This window comes from Leucopleurus acutus (genome assembly GCF_964270905.1).
Source record: "Leucopleurus acutus genome assembly, chromosome: 6".
Classification (NCBI taxonomy): Eukaryota; Metazoa; Chordata; class Mammalia; order Artiodactyla; family Delphinidae; genus Leucopleurus; species Leucopleurus acutus.
This window is the reverse complement of record NC_139149.1, coordinates 38,180,650-38,200,768: the sequence shown is the minus strand read 5'-3', so window position 1 is coordinate 38,200,768 and position 20,119 is coordinate 38,180,650. Positions and strand designations below refer to the sequence as shown.

Genomic DNA, 20,119 nt, shown 5'->3' with positions numbered 1-20,119 from the left:
ATCTGTCTTTTAACTGGTATATTAGACCATTCACATTTACTGTGGTGTTAATATGGCTTAATTAAAAGCTACCATTTTGCTAGTTATTTTCTCTCCGTTCCATTTTTCCCTATTACCTGAGCATTTCTTGATTCCCTTTTATCTCCACTTCTTATTTATGCTTCTTTAGCATTTTTAGTGATTCCCCTAGAGTGTTTATTTATATCTATATATATTTAATTAATCAGAGTCTACTTTCAAGTAATATTACACCGTTTCATGTGTAGTCTAAGGAACTTTCAGCAGTATATTTCCAACCCTTCTCTTCCATCCTTTGTGTTATTGTTATTTTTTTTCTACATATGCTGTAAACAAAATATTGTTACTGTTTTTGTTTTAGACCAAGGGTCAGCAAACCTTTTTTTTGTAGAGGCCCAGAAAGTAGTTTGCTCTGAGGCCACATATGGTCTCTGTTGCATATTCTTTTTTTTCTGAAACAACACTTTAAAAATATAAAAACCATCCTTAGCTCACAGGTCATACAAAAACAGACTGTGGGCTGCATTTGGTTTGCAGGCCATAGTTTGCTGATTTTCTTTAAACATTCAGTTACCTTTTATAGCAATTAAATATCAGAAAAAGAAGAATTATATTTGACATTCATTTGTTCCATTTCTAACACTTTTCATTTGTGTAGATCCAGATTTCTGTCTGGCATCATATTCCTTCTGACTATAAAACCTCATTTAGTATTTCTTGTAGTGTAGGTCTTTTGGTAATGAATTCTTTCAGTTTTTGTTTGCCTATTGCAGTTATTTCTCCTTCATTTCTGAAGGATATTTTCACTAAGTACAGAATTCTGTGTTGACAGTTTATTTCTTTCCGTACTTCGAAGATGTTGCTTCATTGTCTTACTTGCATGCCTTCTGACAAGGTGTCTTCTGAAATTTTTATCTTAGTTCCTTTGTATTTAATATTTCATTTTTTCCCACTGGGTTTGAGACTTTCTTTCTTTCTTTTTTTTTAGCTTTCAAAAACTTTTAAAAACATTATAAAGTTTTATAAAATGTCACAAAATACAAGTTAAATCAGTCAGATATTTTGAATAACCTTGCAATTTACTACAAAAGTCAAGTATTACAAATGCTTGTGGATTTTTATTTATAGGAATTTCCTGAGGATTTCATTTCTACGTATATAAAACCCCTTCACCATGTCTACTATGAACTATTTTTTTAAGTTCTCTCATTTAAACATTTAAAATTGCTGTACCATTTAAATTGCTTCAATTTAAGTATTTAGTGATACTTCTTTATATAAAAATACAGATACATAAAACAAAATAGCACCTATCATTTAGATTTTGGAAAGAAATGCAGCTTTTTAGTTAGCACTGAGGCAAAGCAGGGCACCTGCTTCTTTCCAATTGCACTTGGGTCTCTGCAGATATCCACTAGGCACTGAGAAACTTGCCTGTTCACCAGCGTGGGGAGTTCTGTGAATTCTAAGGAGGAGTTGAATTTTCCCAGCATCTTGCATAAATCTTGAATGTATCATGAGCCAGTCACAGTTTCCCAATGAAAATAATAACCTTCTGCCACAAAGTAACACATGACAAAGTCTGCTCCAGCAGGAAGTGTATAAACTGAGGCTGAATCCACCTGGTTAGGTTGACGTCCAGCTTGTCTGTCTGATGATCCACTACAACCAAAGGGATGACTGGCACATTGCGCTGGTTTCCCCGACATGCCTGAATGTTAAATATCTTGGGTCTTCCAACCAGGCTCTGACACTTGTCTCCTTTGAACAAGCCAGTCAGTGTCTGAATTTCAATTTTGGCATCATATGCATAGATGTGGTTGCCTTCACCATGACTCAGGAAAACACACAAAAAGTAATTGGCGTCTGCGTGGCTAGCGGTTGACGCCTCATGAATTTTGAGCAGTAGTTCTTCTGCTTTAAGATCATCAAAGCATTTCACTTCAAATCCTAGATCTGAAAACCTGGGCTTAAGATTGTCTCTGTCGGTGCTGGTGCCCTGCCTGTCTGGCAGGGTTAAGTGCCAGAAGATCCTCTCATGATTGAAGATTAAAGCAATTCCTCTCCTCTTGTTGTCCCTTTTGTACGTTTCTGCTGTATCAGACACTTCTCTGTTTATGAAAAGTTTAAAAAACAATCACTTAAGCCATATTAAATAATGAGCTCCTCCAAGCCCAAGGTCAACATATAGAGTAGATAGAGGTCTGCTGCATCCTCCTCCTCTTCCAGGCAGACAGACCGCTGGTGTGCCCCAGGAAAGCCTCCCAGCCATACTGGCAAGGAAAGTCCTGAAATATTGGGTTGGCCAGAAAGTTCTCTTGGTATTTAAGTAAAAAGACACATTTTCCATTTTCACAAAGAACTTTATTGAACAACGTATTCACCATTTTGTTCCATTACCTTCTGCCATTTTTCAGGCTACTTCAATTCCATCTTCCCAAAACTTTTTATCTTTTTGTGCAAAGAACTGTTCCAGGTGCCTTTTACAGTCTTCCAGGAAATTGAAATTTTTTCCATTAAGAGAATTTTGTAAAGACCGAAATAAATGGAAATCCGAAGGTGCAATGTCTGGTGAATACGGCGGATGAATCAGAACTTCCCAGCCAAGCTGTAACAGTTTTTGCCTGGTCATCAAAGAAACATGCAGTCTTGCATTATCCTGATGCAAGATTATGCGTTTTCTGTTGACTAATTCCAGACACTTTTCGTTGAGTGCTGCTTTCAGTTGGTCTCATTGGGAGCAGTACTGGTTGGAATGAATCGTTTCATTTTCCAGAAGGAGCTCATAATAGAGGACTCCCTTCCAATCCCACCATACACACAACATCACCTTCTTTGGATGAAGACCGGCCTTTGGTGTGGTTAGTGGTGGTTCCTTTTGCTTGCCCCACAATCTCTTCTGTTCCACATTATTGTACAGTATCCACTTTTCATCTCCCGTCACAATTTGTTTTAAAAATGGAATGTTTTCATTATGTAAAGAATCACATGTGGAAATATGGTCAAATGGTTCATTTATGTGGAACCCAAACGTCAAAGTGATTAACATAACCAAGTTGGTGTAGATGATATTCAGCGCTTTATTTGGATATTTTGAGTATGTCAACTATCTCCTGCATGGTATAATGTTGATTGTCCTCAATTAATGTCTTGATTTGATCGCTCTCAACTTCAGCTGGTCTACCTGACCATGGAGCATCGTTCAGTGAGCAGTCTCCAGCGTGAAGTTTTGCAAACCACTTTTGACACATTTGATCAGTCACAGCACCTTCTCCATACACTGCACAAATCTTTTTGCATTTTGGTCGCGTTTTTACTCTTCTCATAGGGAAGCCATCTGTTTCTGTCATGTTTTGCTCACCTGCACCGCGAGCCCCACAGAGCCCTGGTGCCGAGCTCACTGCAGCTGAGTTCACAGCACTGATGCCTAGGCGGCCTCCTCTTCCTGCAGCCGGGCCACAGCCCCCCAAGATTTTCTTTTTGTCTTTGATTTGCAGCCTCTGATATGTCTCTGTGTGTGTGTGCATGCACACACATGCTCACATGTGCACATGCCTGCACATGCTTAGTTTTTATCCTCTAGCGTTTTTGAGTTTTTGATTCTGTGGTTTGGTATCTGTCATTAATTTTAGAAAATTCTCAGCAGTTATTTCCTCAAACATTTCTTTTGCCCTATTCTCTTTTCTCCTTCTGAAATTTCAACTACACCTAGGTTAGGACTTTTGGTATTATTCCATGGCTATTGGACACTTTGGTTTTGCTTCATTCCTCTTTTTGTTTCTCCTTATTTTAGTTGGGGATTTCTGTTGACCTGTTTTCAATTCACTGATTCTTTCCTTGGATGTGTCACATCTACAGAAGAATGCCTGTTGAGAGCATTCTTCATTTCTGTTATTGTGTTTAGCCTTTCCAGCATTTCCATTTGAGTCTTTCTTATAGTTTCTATCTGTTTAAAAATATGCATTTGATCTTTCATGTTGCCCACCCTTTCTATTAGGGACTTTTACCATTAATTACGGTTATTTTAAATTCTGTGTCTGATAGCTTCCCCATATGTGTCGTATCTGAGTCTGGTTCTGTTAATGGCTGTGTCTTTTGGCAGTGTTGTTTTTCTTGCTTTTTGTACGCTCTGTAATGTTTTGTCAAGACATAGACATCTTGTGTAGGCCATTAGAGGCTGAGATAAATAGATTTTATTCCTGGAAATGGAATGCCTTTTTGTTTCTGCTAGCCCTTTAGTGTGGGGAATTGATCATTCTGGTCAGGAGTTGACTGGATTTGAGGTGTGTTGTTGGTGAGCCTATCCTCAGGGCACCACAGACTTCAGATTCCTCTAGTGACACCTTGAGTTTAGAGTTGGGACTGGTTTGCTGAAGAACTTTTCTCATTGTTTCAGTGTCAGCCTTTGGTCTTCCTTCTGCACTGTGGCTCACAGTGGTTGGTCTCCATGCTCTTTCAACTCTCCCAGCAGTGTTCCATTGTTATTTGTCACTTGATGCTTGTTAGCCAGTGTCCAGGTGTATCTACCTCAGGTAAACAAGTGCTCGTGTCTTGTTTCTTCCTGCAGGTGCCCGGTTCTCCTCAGATTCTGGGCGAGTTTGTTCCACTGAGACCTCAGCTGTCTGATGGATTCAAGAAAGATATGAACTTGTAGTTGATCTGACTTTTTATTTGTAAGCATGGGAGTGATGCTCTTTTCAGCTCTCTACACCCTGAGCAGAATTCAAAAGCCATGATTTGATGTTTTCCAGCTCTTTCTTTTTATTCATGTAAAATCCTGGAGCTATTTTCCTTCCCTCTCAGCTTTATAAAATGTCATTTTTTACATTTTACACATATAAATCAGGGGTTTGCAATTCTTACCTGGGAAACAGAAATAAAATACAAGTGTTGGGCCCCAGTGTTTTAATTGATATGTGTTGGGATCCAGGCATGGGCATCTTTTACAAGCTCCCCAGATGATTCTGATGTATCCCTAGATTGAGAACCCTTAGTCTAAGTATCACTTATAACTTTTCCTTTCACAGAGGTGCTGTTCCAGTATAAATGACCAAATTTCAGGCTGTATACATTCACCCATGTAACTTTATGGAGTTGTTTCCCTCCTAATTGTGCCTTCAGTGGCAGTTAAGTGCCTGTGATTTAGACCGATGTCTCACAGAATGGGGAGGAAACTTGGAGTTCTTCCTATTTAACTTTCCACTAACATGAATATCCTCCTTGACAATCTATGGCTTTGATGCTGCTTGGGGTCTTTCAGGGGCTGGAAGCTGTCTGCCATTCACAATAATAAACCCCATTGTGAGACAGTTTCATTTGTTTGAGGTATTTTCCTTCTATTGAATTGAAGTTTGTCCTTTTATAAGCTACCAAATAATTTGTCTAATTCACAGCCTTGCAAACTGTTTTGAAAAAAAATCCGTTTGCATGCCCCAGTGCACATGCCTGTGCACATACACACACACACTCATTTGCATGACAAGCATTTTATGAAACAGCACTTACTGTAAGTCTTCTACCTCTAGATTGGTTTCATGACCCACCTATGGGTGGCTTTCTGCAGTATGAAAAATGCTTATCCAGCCCATCTTCCACTTGACAAGCTTTCAAAGGTGTCACGACAGCTCTCCTGGCTCCTCAGCGTTTTCTTGTGCCTGGGGTAACGCTGCTTCCTTTGGCTGTGGTTCAGCTTCCTCACTGCCCTGGCCAGAGTCATGCACTAGGTGGCCTTCAGTGTGTGGAGTCTTCTGCAAATGAACGGCCTAGTTCAGAGGCCAGGGCTCTGCAAGTGTCAGGTCAGTTCAGAGTAGAGGAAGGTCTCTTGTCTTTTGCTAGACATCATTTCTAGTCCTGTGGCCCAAATTCAATGGGATGTAAACTGAAGCCATCTCCTGAGGAACATAGTTGATGGCTTTTCTTTGCAGTTTTTAATGTGTCCTCTCACATTTTTCATATTAATAACATGCTATTCTAATTAGCTGCATATGCATCTTTAGTTTCCAAGAGACTGAACTCCTTAGATGTCAAGAAGAATATTTCCTTCTTTTTCTCCATTGTGAGCAGCACAAAAAATTTAATTTGTTAAACTAACCTTAGAAAATGTGTTCCCAGTCAAGAAACTTTGGACTTTTATCACCGTTGCTTTGCTAACAGTTGTGCTACCAACCTTACCTATAACTTACCAAGGGGGCAGTAGACAACCTGGGAATTTAGATGAACTTGTCACTTTGGTACTCATGCACAAGACACTGTGGCCGGTGCTGGGTGAGATGCCCAATATTTCACAGCCTACAGCCTGGTTGGGAACACATGCATGCAAGATGAGTGTCAGTGAGTTGTGTAGTGGGAATGTGTTCTTAGAGGTCACAGATGAAACAAAGGTCACACAGCTTGTCAGGAAAGACTTGATTTCGGCCTTGAAGATAAGCATCAGACTTAAGGAATGGAAGGTATTTAGGGGTGGAGAGGACTTGGAAGGAGAAGAATGCTATTTTAATAGTCTCCCAAGTTCTACAAAGTCTTTGCTCTCTCTAGGAGTGGCTTGGATCTGAGAGAAACTGTAGGTAAGATACAGAGGGAAATGTAATTTAAATTGTTTCTGTAGGAAGGATAGACATTAACCGAAGGTAATAGGCTCAGTTTTCCTCACCCCTGTCCCCAATGTCTGAGTCTTCAGGGACTCTGACAGATTTAGTTTGGAAGTGACTTCTTGTCATGGTGAGGGTTCAGCTTACCAGGGGCCACCTCGGGGCTGTTAGTTTACCTCTGCCTCTTTGTGGCTTCCATCAACTTTTAGAGCAACCATTCATAGCCATTGACTTAATTTTTTCTACTTTCTTTTCTTAGAGGACTCTTAAAAGATGTATTATTTAGAATTTCTACTTTCTCTTCTTAGAGGGCTCTTAAAAGATGTATTATTAAGAAACTTACATTCTCAAAGTATGTCACATCTACCGCTCCTCAAGATCCACTGCATCTGTGAGACAGTCTTCTGAGTATTCTTGTGAAACAGTGACACCATCAAAATATTGCATAAAAATCAGATATTGTATCTTACTGATACAATTGGTGTCTTACTGAAACCATCCCATTCATCTGGGGGCTGTTTTGCTATCTTAGGAAAATAGGGATGGAAGTACATTATGAAAAAAATACCGGGCACTGTGTGTGTGGTATTTGTCCCTCAGTGAGATATGGGGACCACAGCTCTTAAGCAGCTACAAGAGTAGTTAGAACAAAGATAAGGGCTGTGAGTAATCCCCCGATGTCTTGCTCTACAGGGTAGGTATTAGTGTTATCGAGAAAAGTACATCATACATTTCTCTTAGAATCTAGTGCCAGGATGGTAGTTTATCTTCTGGGAAGAACTGATAAACAGTGGAAACCTGTATAAGTCTTTATATTTCTTTGTGCCTTTGCAGCCAGGAAGCCTGGAGCCAACTGTAAAAATCCTCAACTATCATGATAATTTTGTTTGTAGTTCTAAGGACAGAGATTTCCTGTCTTAAATCAATATGATTTCATTTTTTTAAAAACAGTAACTTTTATTTTTTTCTTATTACCACAGTGATACATGTTCATTATAGAAAAGGTGGAAAATAATAGATTACCTCCTGCATCAGATATTTTCCTGCCACATAGTAGGTGACACTGTTTATGTTTTAATCATTTTCACTTCTTCTAAGCATATGTGTGTATATATTTTTTCTTGGTACTTGTCACACTGTATTAAAACTTAAAAAAAAAACCCTTAACTTTTATAAACATTTTCCATGTCATTAAATATTCCTGCACAGCATTATTTTTTAATAGCTAGTATAATATTCCACCATGAGGCCCTATCTTGTACTTTTAGCTTGAATTCAGCCTGCTGCCCCTGTAAGCAACTCTGTCATGTACATTCTTGTAGCTAAATCTCCGAGCACATCCTCGATTATTTCCTTAGAATAGAGTTTCAAGAAGTGACACAGTTGCTTAAAGGGCTGTAATATTTGTAAGGCTTTAGATATATATTTCCATGTTGTCCTCCAGAAAGTATGAGCTAATCGCCTAAAGTTTGAGAGTGCCTTTTCCCCAAGCCTCTTGCAGTTCCAAAGTGATTATTGTTCAGAATCTCTATTAGGAGGAAGGACTTCAGGCTGTGGCCACGTGAGGAGGTTGCACATCCTCTTCCCCAGAAAGCAACTCTATATCTGGACAAAATGAGCAGAAATAAGTGTTCTACCACTCTGGAAATCCATCCATCACACAACAGTCTGTGAAGCTGCCCCTGCCCTGTGGGTGCAGAGGTGTTGTCTCAGCAGGGGAGGACCAGCCCCTTTGCCTCCCAGATCAGAGAGACTCCCTGCATTTGTGCTGGGCGATACCTGCACCCAGTGAGTGTTTTTCCAGATCCCTTCTCCCCTGTTTCAGTTCACTTTGAATCTTTAAAAAATAAAAATATTCTTTTATATTTATTACAGAAAAAGTGGAAAATAAACATAAGGAGAAGAAAATTAAAAACACCAATAAGCCCTCTTAGTGTGTGTTCTTCTATATCAGCCCATTTCAGTAGAACTTTCACCATGATGGGAATGTTCTGTGCTGTCCGGTACAGTAGCCACTGTCTTCCTGTGTTTACTGAGCACTTGATGTGGCTAGTGTAACTGAGGAATGGAATTCTTAATTTTGGTTAATTCTTATTAATTTAAATTTAAATATCCACCTTGGCTAGTGGCTATAGTGTTGGGCTGCATAGTTCTATTATTTCTATAACATGGAGGCATGAATACATACATATATAGTTTAAAAAAACAAAAATAGGATCATACTGCCTATTGTATTTTGTATCCTCCTTTTTCTGGTTAACAGTATATCGTAAACATAATTTTAATAGGTGACGTATTAAACTGAATGGATGTACCATAAATGGTTTAACAAAATCTCTGTTGTGCCTTCAGGCTATTCCCAATAATTTGGTATTATAAACAATATTGCAGATAATCTTTAGAGCTAAAGTTGTGACATTATTTATAGAGGGTAAATTCTTATAATTTGATTTATCAGGTAAAATTTGATACCATTTTCCAGACCTCTCTTTCAAGAAGTTCTACTAGTGAATATTCTTACCAGCATGAAAATATATGAAAGTATCTCACCATTATTACTGTTAATTAATTGAGATAAATACATGTGCCATAAAATTCACCCTCTTAAAGTGTACAATCCAGTGGTTCTTAGTATGTTCACAAAGTTGTGCAACCATCATCACTAATTCCAGAATGTTTTCATGACTCTACAAAGACATCTCATACCACTGACAGTCACTCCCCATTTCCTCCTTCCCTCATCCCCTGACGATCGCTAATCTGCTCCCTATTGTACGGATTTGCCTGTTCTGGACATTTCATATAAATGGAATCATTCAGTATGCAGCCTTTTGTGTCTAGCTTCTTTAGCATAATGTTTTCAAGATTTAAGGTTCAGAAACCAGTACTTCATTCCTTTTTATGGCTGAAAAGTATTCTTATTATATGGATATACCATATTCTGTGTATCTATTCATCTTGATGGAAATTTGGTTTATTTTCACTTTTTGACTATTACAAATAATGCTTCTATGAACATACATGTATAAATTTTTGTGTGGACATATGTTTTCATTTCTTTGGGGTATATACCTAGGGGTGGAATTGCTGGATCATATGGTAAGTCTATGTTTAACTGTTTGAGGAACTTCCAAACTATATCCAAAGCAGCTGTGCAATTTTACATTCCCACCAGCAATGTGTGAGGGTTCCAGTTTCTCTACATCCTCACGGACACTTTTTTTTTTTTTGTGGTACGCGAGCCTCTCACTGCTGTGGCCTCTCCTGTTGTGGAGCACAGGCTCCGGACGCGCAGGCTCAGCAGCCATGGCTCACGGGCCTAGCTGCTCCGCGGCATGTGTGATCTTCCCGGACCGGGACACGAACCCGCGTCCCCTGCATCGGCAAGCGGACTCTCAACCACTGCGCCACCAGGGAAGCCCCTCACTGACACTTTTTATTGTCCATCTTTTTGCTTATAGTCATCTTAGTGGGTATGAAGTAGTAGCTCTTTGTGGTTTGTATTTACATTTTCTGCTAACTAAAGATATTGATTATCTTTCATGTGCTTATTGGCCATTTGTATATCTTCTTTGGAGAAACGTTTATTTAGATCCCTTGCCAATTTTTAATTAGGTTATTTGTCTTATTTTATTTATAAGAGTTCTTTATATATTCTGGGTACTAGACCCTTATCCAATATATGATTTATAAATATTTTCTCTCATTCTGCAGGTTGTCTTTTAACCTCCTTGCTAATATCCTTTGAAACATCAAAGTTTTAATTTTGATAACATCCTGTTTATCTAATTTTTTTCTTTTTTAAGCTGTGCTTTTTGGGTCATATCTAAGAAACTAGTGCCTAATTCAAAATCACAAATGTTTACTTCTAAGGGTATAGGTTTAGCTCTTCTATTTAGATATTTGATCTATTTTGAGTTAATTTTTGTATATGGTGTGAGTTAGGGATCCAAGTTTATTTTTTTGCATGTAACTGTCCAGTTGTCCTGGCACCATTTGTTGAAAAGAGTATTCTTTCTGCCATTGATTGTCATAGCACCTTTGTCGAAAATCACTTGACCATAAAGATATACAATTACTTCTGTACTCTGAATTCTATTCCATTGATCCATATATCTGTCCTTATGCCACTACCACACAATCTTGATTGTTTTTATTTTGTAGTAGTTTTGAATTCTGGAGTGTAAGTCTTCCAACTTTGTTCTTTTTTTTTCCCCAAGATTGCTTTGGCTATTCTGGGTCTCTTATATGTCCATGCAAATTTTAGGACTAGTTCGTTAATTTTTGAAAAAAAGCCAGCGGGGATTTTGATAAGGATTACATTGAATCTGGAGATCAATTTGAGGATTATTGCATTTTAACAATGTTGTCTTCAAGTCATGAACACAGCATGTTTTTCCAGTTATTTAGATCTTCTTTAATTTCTTTCAGTGATGTTTGATAGTTTTCAGTGTCCAAGTCTTACACTTTTTTAATTAAATTTATTGCTGAGCATTTTATTATTTCAGAGGCAGTGTAAATGAAATTGTCTCAATTTCATTCTTGGATTGTCTGTCTGTAGTACATAGAAATACAATTGATTCTTGTGTTTTGATGGCATATCCTGAAACCTTGCTGAACTCATTGATTGATTCTAATAGTTTTTTACTGAATTCATTAGGATTTTCTGTATACAAGATCATCTAAAAATGGAGATAGTTTAACTTCTCTCTTTCCAATATGATACTTTTTTTTTTCTTGCCTAATTGCCTTGGCTAGAAGTGACAGTACAATGTTGAATAGAAGTGATGAGAGCAGACATCATTGTCTTGTTCCTGTCTAATGTTCCTGATTAAAGAGATGGCTAGGATTATTTATGCTATTTTTCAATGATTGTTTTTATACTCAGAACCTGAGAGATAGGGCAGGAGTTGCTGCTTGGTTCTTCCAAGGGAAGGAGGAATAATAGACAATCAAACAATAAAATCAAACAATAAAAATCCCCTTTGTGCTATGTATTGGGAAGCTTGGCATGGTAGTTACTAGAAAGGAAGTATTTTAGTTGAGGAATCTATTCATGTAACATCTAGGTACCAAGGATTTTGATTAGCATCTAATATGTAAGTGTTCATTATTTAAAAATAAAACTTAAATTGTCCCTACTAATTTTTCCGTTCTGTCTTTCAACGTATTTATTGGACTTTCCCCAATATGCTTCAGGTACTATGCTGGGATCACAAAGATGAATTAAATACAGGCCATGTCTTCAGGGTGCTTGTGGAGAAGGCTTTTGGGGGAGACAGGAAACAGGAAGTTTAATATTCTGGCAAGTGGTTCCCATCAAAGGGTAACCGGTCAGAAGAGGTGAGCTAAACCCTTGGAATTTGGGGATCTCAGTTTGCTGATGGAACATTCACTTCTACTCCACAGAATCAAAGAATTTTAGAATTGGAGGCTGGGAAATCTTTTTATCCAACCCCACATTTTTCAGCAGGAGGACTTCTTACCTTATTCAGTAATTCCTGCTGTCTCTCATCAGCAACTCTTCTTTCTCTGAAATGGTTTACCTCACAAACACATACACACACAGACAACACACATGGACGTACACATGTACAGTATTTTCCATAAAGAGGCAATCCATGTTCAGTCCACATCCTGGCTCCATTTGTTGTGTCTGGTTGGGGTAATATAACACCAGCGCCCGTGTTCATCTTCAGTATGACTTGTCTAAGATTCCTGCTTTACCTCAAAGACTACTCAGCATTGTCCTTCTGATAGGTGCTTCTGACGTGGAGCTGACAAGGACAGGGATGTTATCTGACTCCAAATCTGAGTGACCCAGAGGCTGTGGGCGGCTGCCTGTTCTGTTTAATTGTATGTTCAACTTTCTTTATAAAGAGCATACTCCATCCATTTTAAACTTGTCAATTCAGAGGATTAACTAGGAGGCATATAAAGACATACCTGTGTGTTTACTGTAAAGTCATCTTTCTAGGAAGGAATGAAAGTCGTATTAACAGAAGCAATTAAACAGGTTCACACCTTGAAAATGTTTACAGAGCCTTTTTTTAATAAGTCAATTCAGAATTGTGTGGAACATGTGTTTTAAAAGAACCTCTTTATTCTAGCTTTATTATATATCATTTATTATTGTGATTAAAATAACATCAGGTTACTTTTTATCATTCCACTAGTAAAAAGGAATGTGAACCTTATGGTATTAAGCTACTAAAGGAAATGAATCGTCCCTACAAACCTTTCAAGTTTAATTAACTTCTAAACAAATATGAAGTTCTAGTTTCCCTTTTTCTTTTTTATTACAATGTGTTTTTTCTTTTGATTATGTCAGGGGTGAGATAAGGATGCAAAAGTACTTTCTGGTTCACACTGTTACGGCATATGATACAGCAGCCAATTCGATCAAAAGGGAAATAGGAAGATAACTACTCTATTTGTGCCTCGTAAGCAGTTTGTAAAGTCCCCTCCAGTCCCTACGATTAAATGTTGGCATCTCTCCTTGCAGGCTGCTAAAATGAAATTAAAAAGTGGAGCAAACAGCATTTTAAAATCAAACACATACTGTGTAGGGACAAACGCAGCAAATTGAAGAATCACAGCATTGCAGGCATTTGATTCAGTGCTGCAAGAAATGCTACAGAAAGGGAACGGGCCTGGGGCAGGGGATCCTGAGAAGGTTCCAAGTCATTGAAAGGCTCTGATGAGTTGCCCATGTTGGGGGTCAGTTGGGGTGGGGAGTGGAGGGGATGGGTTGGTAAAAAGCAGAGCTTTCCCTATTGTGTGTGATAAATGCATCAGTAAAACATACTGTCACTAAGTTACTCTTTACCTCAGTCTAAGCCCTGGGGTGGGCCTGGAACTTGCTCACGGGGAGGCAGGGTGTGGAGGGCTGTTTCTACAAAAGGGGGTGGCACCGTTTAGAGGAAAGCGTGTTTGGACTGGCAGTCAGGAACTTGAGTCCTGTTCTTGGTCCTTCTGACTGTGTGACCTTGGATGAGTCACCTTACCCTCCCTGGGCAGTGGTTTCCATACTGCAAAATGCAGGCTTGGGCTAAATGCATGATTTGCAAACCAAATTCCCAAGCCTCCATCAAGCCAGCTCAGAGGTTGTCCCTGTACGGACAACTGGGGTTCCTGGCTCCTGCCTGCCGAAGGGAGCAGCCTCAGTCTCCTCTCTGGTATTTATGCTTCTGCAAGCTGTTGTTTGAACAAAGCAGTCACTAGAAAGTGAAAATTATTAGGTGGCCTGATCTCAAAGACCTTCTGGTTCTTACATTCCAGCTGTCTTTAACTCTGACATCCCATCCAAGGGATCAGGAACACACGTTATCCCAGCCTCTCCCCATCTTTCCCAGGAAGCACCGGGGACGAGCGTCTTTGGCATCAGAAACTGCTCATCAGTGGCCGTGAAACTGCAGTGGGGAAAGGAACCTGCATTTGTAGGGTTTCAGCCTCCAATTCTGGAACAGAGCATTTCACTCTCATGGGATATAGTTGCCCCTTTGCTCCAAGCTTGGGACCCAGCTATTGGAAGTGGCCTGGAAGCTGTGTAATTTTGAGGGCTGCTGTAGCCTCCATCCCGTGGCCCTAGTCAGCTTTCCACACGTGCTGTCAGGCTGCTGAGTCCTGAACCTTTACTGGGTGTCTCTGAGGTTAAGGCAGTAATGACCACCTGTCAGCTGCAAGCTGGGATTCTGAGCGCTGGGCCTCTCCCAAGAGTCACTTGCTAGTTGGTGTTAAAGAAGCTTTTGCTGGCCCGTGTCAAGGTATCACTTATCTGGTGCCTGTCTTGGGACTCTTTTCCTTTCACTCCTTAATAATGTGCCTTCTTGTGCCACAGACGTTCCTCCATCCCTTTTGAAATCATAGTACGTGTACTCTTGTGTTGCCAGGAGTGAACGTTTAGGGAGTAGGCCTTCAGTTTCCCTGCTGCTTGAAGCAAATATAGTGCCTTTTGTTACGTGTCCCAAGACGCCCTGGTGAACACAGACGCCTGCGAGGAAGGTTTGGCAGAGGAAACCATCATGAAAGACCTATTTTAATTGAGGAATATATAGCTGGAGACCCAGGGATGTTGAGCAGTTTAATTAATGTTGACGAGAAATGAAGACTCGCTGTTTCAAAATGAAAATGCAGACCTCCTGTCTCCATACCCATTTCTCCGTCATGTCGTTGTTCCTTTCACCTGCTTTGTGATTTAGCAAACTTCCCTGGAATGCCCACGATGAGACCAGGCACCGTGCTGAACACGGGGCTGCCAGAGGGGAACAAGCCCAGGCCTTGCCCTCAAGGGGCGTGTGGCCCAGCTCGGGAAGGAGCTAAGCAGTGACAGCCCGACGTGGTCCGTGCACGTTCAGGAAGGTCCTGGGAGTGGGGGACTCGGGGTGAGCAGCCACGTGTTCCTGGCTGGGGCCCGAAGTGTTCCTGCAGGAGGTACCCCAGGGGGATGACCTAGAGGTGCTCCAGAAAGGGGGGGAGGGCGTTCCAGGGGGGGCGCAAGGGACTTGGTGGGTTTGGTCAAGTGTAGGAGCTCAGAGTGGCTGTTGGGCCTGACCTTGAGGGAGAGAGGAGGAGGGAGCGGGGGCCTGGCCTGGATATGCAGGATCAGGCTGGGGAGGACCTGGAATACTTCACAGCTGCGCTTGTCAGTTTGGGTTTTACCCCGAGGGCGTGGGGACCCGCAGCAGAATCTGGGGCAGATTGGGAGGCATGGGAGGAGGTTTGCAAGGCTGCTGGGCGTGGGGTTGATAAGCAGGGGCTCCGGGTGCAGGTGACTGGGGTTTGAATCCTGCCTTTACCATCTTCCAGCTGTGGGCAGGTTACTTAACTGTGCCTCTGTTGCCTCATCTTTAAAATAGGGATGAAAATCCTCCTTGTCTTACAGTGTTCTTGTGAGGAAAAAGTACATCCACCTAAAGCTCTTCCAAAAATGAGTCCAAGATAAGCACTTATTAAAATTTGGTTATCGTATTTTGGGCAAGGGGGCACGTCGCATTTTCCACGAGCAGTCTCTTAGACTGTGTATCACTTAGCTGCTGGCATAGTAACGCTGGGTAAAAAATGCTCGAAAATGCAGCCGCTCAGAGCAGTGGTTCATGATCGCTTTTGCAGCTGTGGGCTGGCAGTGGGGCTCGGCTGCTCCACGGTGGGCTTAACTGAGCAGCCGAGCTTCAGGCAGTGGCCCTGGCTGGGCCCGCGGGTTGGGTTCACGTCCGCTCCACGTGTGTCCAGGCTGAGGGCGGCAGCCGTCCCGGGGCAGCTCCTGCCAAGGCCGTGGCAGAGCTGGAAGGGGTAAGAGGAAACCTGCAAGGCTTCTTCGGGCCTGGGTTCCTTCCGGCCAAAGCAAGTCACAGGCCAGCAAGCCCAGGGTCAAGGGGCCAGGGGATGATTCTGATCCCCTTTAGTGGGAGGAGCTGCAGAGTCTCTTGGTAAAGGCCATGCACACAGGGAGGGGGATGGTTGGGGCCACCAGTGAGGTGCCATGGGCTGCGCTGGCATTTGCTCCAACTGCAGCTTCTAGAGGGGAGTTTCCACGAGGGGTGGAGCCAACACTCACCTGGCCAAGAGTGAGCCCAGGGTCTGGCTTCAGTTAGTGCCCTTCCTGGTTTGTCCCAGCGCCGACCTTTAGGCTTTGCAAATGCGTGCTTTCTCCTGCTTCTCGGAGGCTTAGGGGGAGCCTGCACATTTTAGGGGAAAATGTACTGGTGTGGGTTTGACTCTTCGAAGTGGAGACGAGAACAGACTCTAATGGTCCTCACTGCAAAGATGAGAGAGTAGCCGAGGTGTTGCTGCAGGAATGCTCGACAGCCTCTCGCAGAATCAACAGGCTGCAGTGTCAGTGAACGTGTCGGCAGATGTGAACTCCACGAGAAGAGTTACTGTTTAAATCCAAGAATAAAATGTCTCTGCTTACATGTACTTTTAGATGCCTTTCTCCCAGTACAGTTGAGGAATTGCATTTTTTCTGGGCTCCCTGGCATTTGCTTTCTACTCCCTTGGAACCTCTTGTGAGACGTGCCAGGCTCTCGAGTGGCCACCCCTAGGCAAGTGCTGGGAGAGAGGTGAGGGAGAGGCCGCTTGGGTGGGATTTATTAGTAGGTAGCTCTGCCTCTCATCCTCCCAGCCTCCTCGGGGGTTGGGAGTAGGATGGGGACAGTGACAGGAGGAGTTGAACACTACGGCTTTGCTTTGCCAGCACGTAAGAGAGAAGCAGGGAACGGGAGGGCATTCTTTTAGGTTAGGCTTTTCTATTTTATGTACGAGACTATACCGTGAAATGAAATATCACATTTCTTAACATGCTAGTCATGTATTAGATTTAAAAATTCAGCAAGATCTCTAAAATTATGCTTAATAATTAAGCATGATATTAAATTGAGCAGTTTTTTCAGAGATGGGGAGGAAATACATCCTAGAATTTTTCTGGTAACAAAAACAGCATCAGATATAACAAGTGAAACGTTTAGCAGTGTGACGGGCATACATAAGATGCTCAGTAAATTGTACCATTGATGGCGATGATGATGGTGCTCTCTCTGGTCCGTTTGTTGGTGGAGGGGATTAAAAGCAGAGAATACCAGGCTGAGCACTGCCATCCAGTGCCTTCGTCCAGAGGAACCTCTCTCAGCCATCCCCTCCTGACCTGGAAAAGCAGCAGGAAAATGAACCAGAAAAGCTCAGATTCTTAAACCAAGCCGTGTAGATACCTTAGAAGTTACAATTTTTTTCTTGAAGTGGTTGCTTGTAAAAGACAATTGAAAACAGTCACTCCAAGAATAGACATGCTGAAATCCTCATGGTGCAATTCGATTTTGTTGAGTCAAAGAAATAGGGCTGGATAATGATAAGTCGTAGCTATGCAAATGAAAAGAAAGATCATAATGTCTTGTGCTTCAGGGTGTGAATTGATGGCAAAAACGTGTCCATATTACTTAGTAGGGGAGATGAGTTTGGATGAAAGCATTCAGTGATATATGTTCTTTTTTTCTTTAAGCATCACTTACAGCTGAGATGCTAAAATAGTTGGTCCATTGGCAGCCTTTCCTGAGTGACCACTGTGGGCAAGGCGCAGAAAGAGGTCACTGCAAGGATTGTACATGAGTCCTTCCTTCCTTCTTTCTCTAATAGACGCAGCCTTTGCTTTCCAGGAGCTTGTATCTTTATGGGAGTGGCAAGATGCAGACATTAGAAACCTAAAAAACGAGGGCAAATTTACATAGTACATACTGTCTATGGTAGGCTTCTAATAGATCTGGAGGAAAAACTCAATTGAGTGAAAATCATGGTTCTAAATCTTGACCAAATTAAACAATGAATTCTTTGACTTCTTTTTTTTTTTTTTCAGGGCAAGGAGTGTTATTTCCAGGTGTGTCAAGGTTAGAATAATATTGCCACCTAAGAAGCAGTCTCTCCCCATAAAATAAGCAGAGAATTCAAACAGTTGGTGACTCAGCTACCATACACTTATATACCCTACAATTACATTCTCAAAGCCTTCTACTGAATAGGAAGAACTGATTTGAACAGGAATTATCGCTTAGTTGACTGCTGCCCCACTGAGGATGAAATGGCGTGATGATGATTTGATTTGCTGATAATCTCTAGCTGAGGTTTCTAATAAAACTACTATGTATATTTGGATTTTTACTTTGAGGTTCTTGTACTTTGTATTAAAAAAAGTAAATTGGAATAGTTTCCTAACTATATATAAATCAAGTGTGCTAAATTTTTAAAATAAAGCAATGAGGAAGGATTATTTAATAAATGGTTTGGACATAATAAGATATCAATTTGGACCCACACCAAATATACCATGCCCCAAATATAAACTCCAGAGAGTTGAATATTGCAAATCAAATAATAGAAACACTAGCAGAAAATATAATATTTATTAGGTCTGCATAGGAATGACAATTTTCATGGCTTCAAAGCAAAAGAAGCAACCAGGGAAGAAAAAATGAGTAGATTTGAATATATTAAAATTGAAAACTTCTATACTAATGAAGAGGCATACTGAGAAAATTTGCATTAAATTTGTGACACATAAATGATATGTGTTGTAACCTTAATATATAGCTCATTCAAATGTATAAGAAAAGAACTGGGGCCCTAATAGATAAATGTAAATGATAATTGCTCCCATTTATTAAATATTTTTCTATGCCCAAATAGATTTACAAAAAATCAGATGATACTGATCGTTTTGTACACAGAATATTTTGTAACCAGCTTTTCTCACATGCCCAGACTGTGTTACTAACTAGTCTTCTAAATCATGGCTTCCAGGGGTTGCAAAGTATTTCACTGGCGAAGAAGTACAGCTCAATTTTATTTCACTAAGTTTTCAGTGCTGTATGTGAAGGTTACAGAAATCTAATTTAAGGTGATTTTTCTATAATCTCTTCTACTTATGAAACCGTGGTCTGCTGTTAAAATTATGGTAATGGAAAAATACATCACATTGTACTTTACAAAGAAGCACATTCAATATTGTTTTTATCAACAATTTTATAGGTAGCGTTTGCCACTGAAACCTGTTTTAGCGAAAGAGGAAATATCATTTGAGAGCCCATGCTTTTCACAACATGTCATCAGTTATCTTTAGAGGCTTTAGTAAAAGGAACACGTTAATTACCATCCCAGTGAATATTTCTAGGGTAGTGATGACTGTAATGTTATGTTAGGGCACTTTTTCAAGCATGTCATTCCCTTATCTTGCTTTTATAGCAGAGGAAATAAAGGCACTAGAGAAATGTCTTTGAGGTCACACAACAAGTTAACAGCAGAGAAACATTAAAACTGGCAGCTCCAGAATTCCCACTGTGTGTAATTAGTTCACTGCAGGCGGGAAATGGCAGCATGGGGGCTAAATGGCAAATGTGGCGTTTGGGGACCTAGAGGCTGGTGGGAATTCTCTGTGCTCTTGTGAATCGTTAATTAAGTTAGTTTCTTTCTGAGGTTCTCATTGCGTAGAACTTGGAGGCCTCTCAGCCAGGTACCTTATTCCTTAGGATGAAAGGAAACACTACAGTCACCCTCTAGCGCCTTGATGGGCAAGCGAGGTGGAGGATATAGGCTGTGGGCCTCAATATTTTCTTGGGCATTGCAATCTCTTCCTGAGGTTTTTGGAGTTTGAGTGTGGTTCTGTACTTAGCTCCTGATGGGCCCCCGAGGTGGCTGGGGCGAGTGAAAGGGCAGGAACTGTTTGACTGTTTACAAGTTCACCCTCCTTCCCAGCAACTCCAGGGTCCAGAGTCACCTGATAAGCACTTGGTCAGCTCGTGGAGTGCGCGCTTGCCTTTTTTGTTTGTCTGTTTACTTGTTTTGGTCTCCTTCTGAGTGATACATATGGCACTGGTGGACTGCCTCCTATTCGTAGGCATCTGACAGAATCATTGTAGGAAACAAGGTGGTATTTGAAAGCTACCATCAAGAGATTTGATTTGGAGAATTCTAGAGAGTACAGAGGCAGTCGGCCAAGTTGGAATCAAAGGCTCGCTCCATCTGATGCTCTA

At 40.9% G+C, this 20,119-nt stretch overlaps 1 long non-coding RNA gene and 1 pseudogene across 2 annotated transcripts in view; one reads left to right on the top strand and one right to left on the bottom strand.

Annotated features, from left to right (window-relative positions):
* The window catches only part of LOC309962775, a 227,960-nt gene that overhangs the window by 92,945 nt on the left and 114,896 nt on the right, over positions 1-20,119 (top strand). The gene's annotated exons all lie outside the window — the stretch shown is intronic.
* Positions 1,332-3,545, bottom strand: LOC309962957 (caspase-6-like; annotated as a pseudogene). The gene is made up of 2 exons: positions 3,336-3,545; positions 1,332-2,127 (listed from the first exon to the last, which is right to left on the bottom strand). The product of its transcript is annotated as a caspase-6-like (transcript).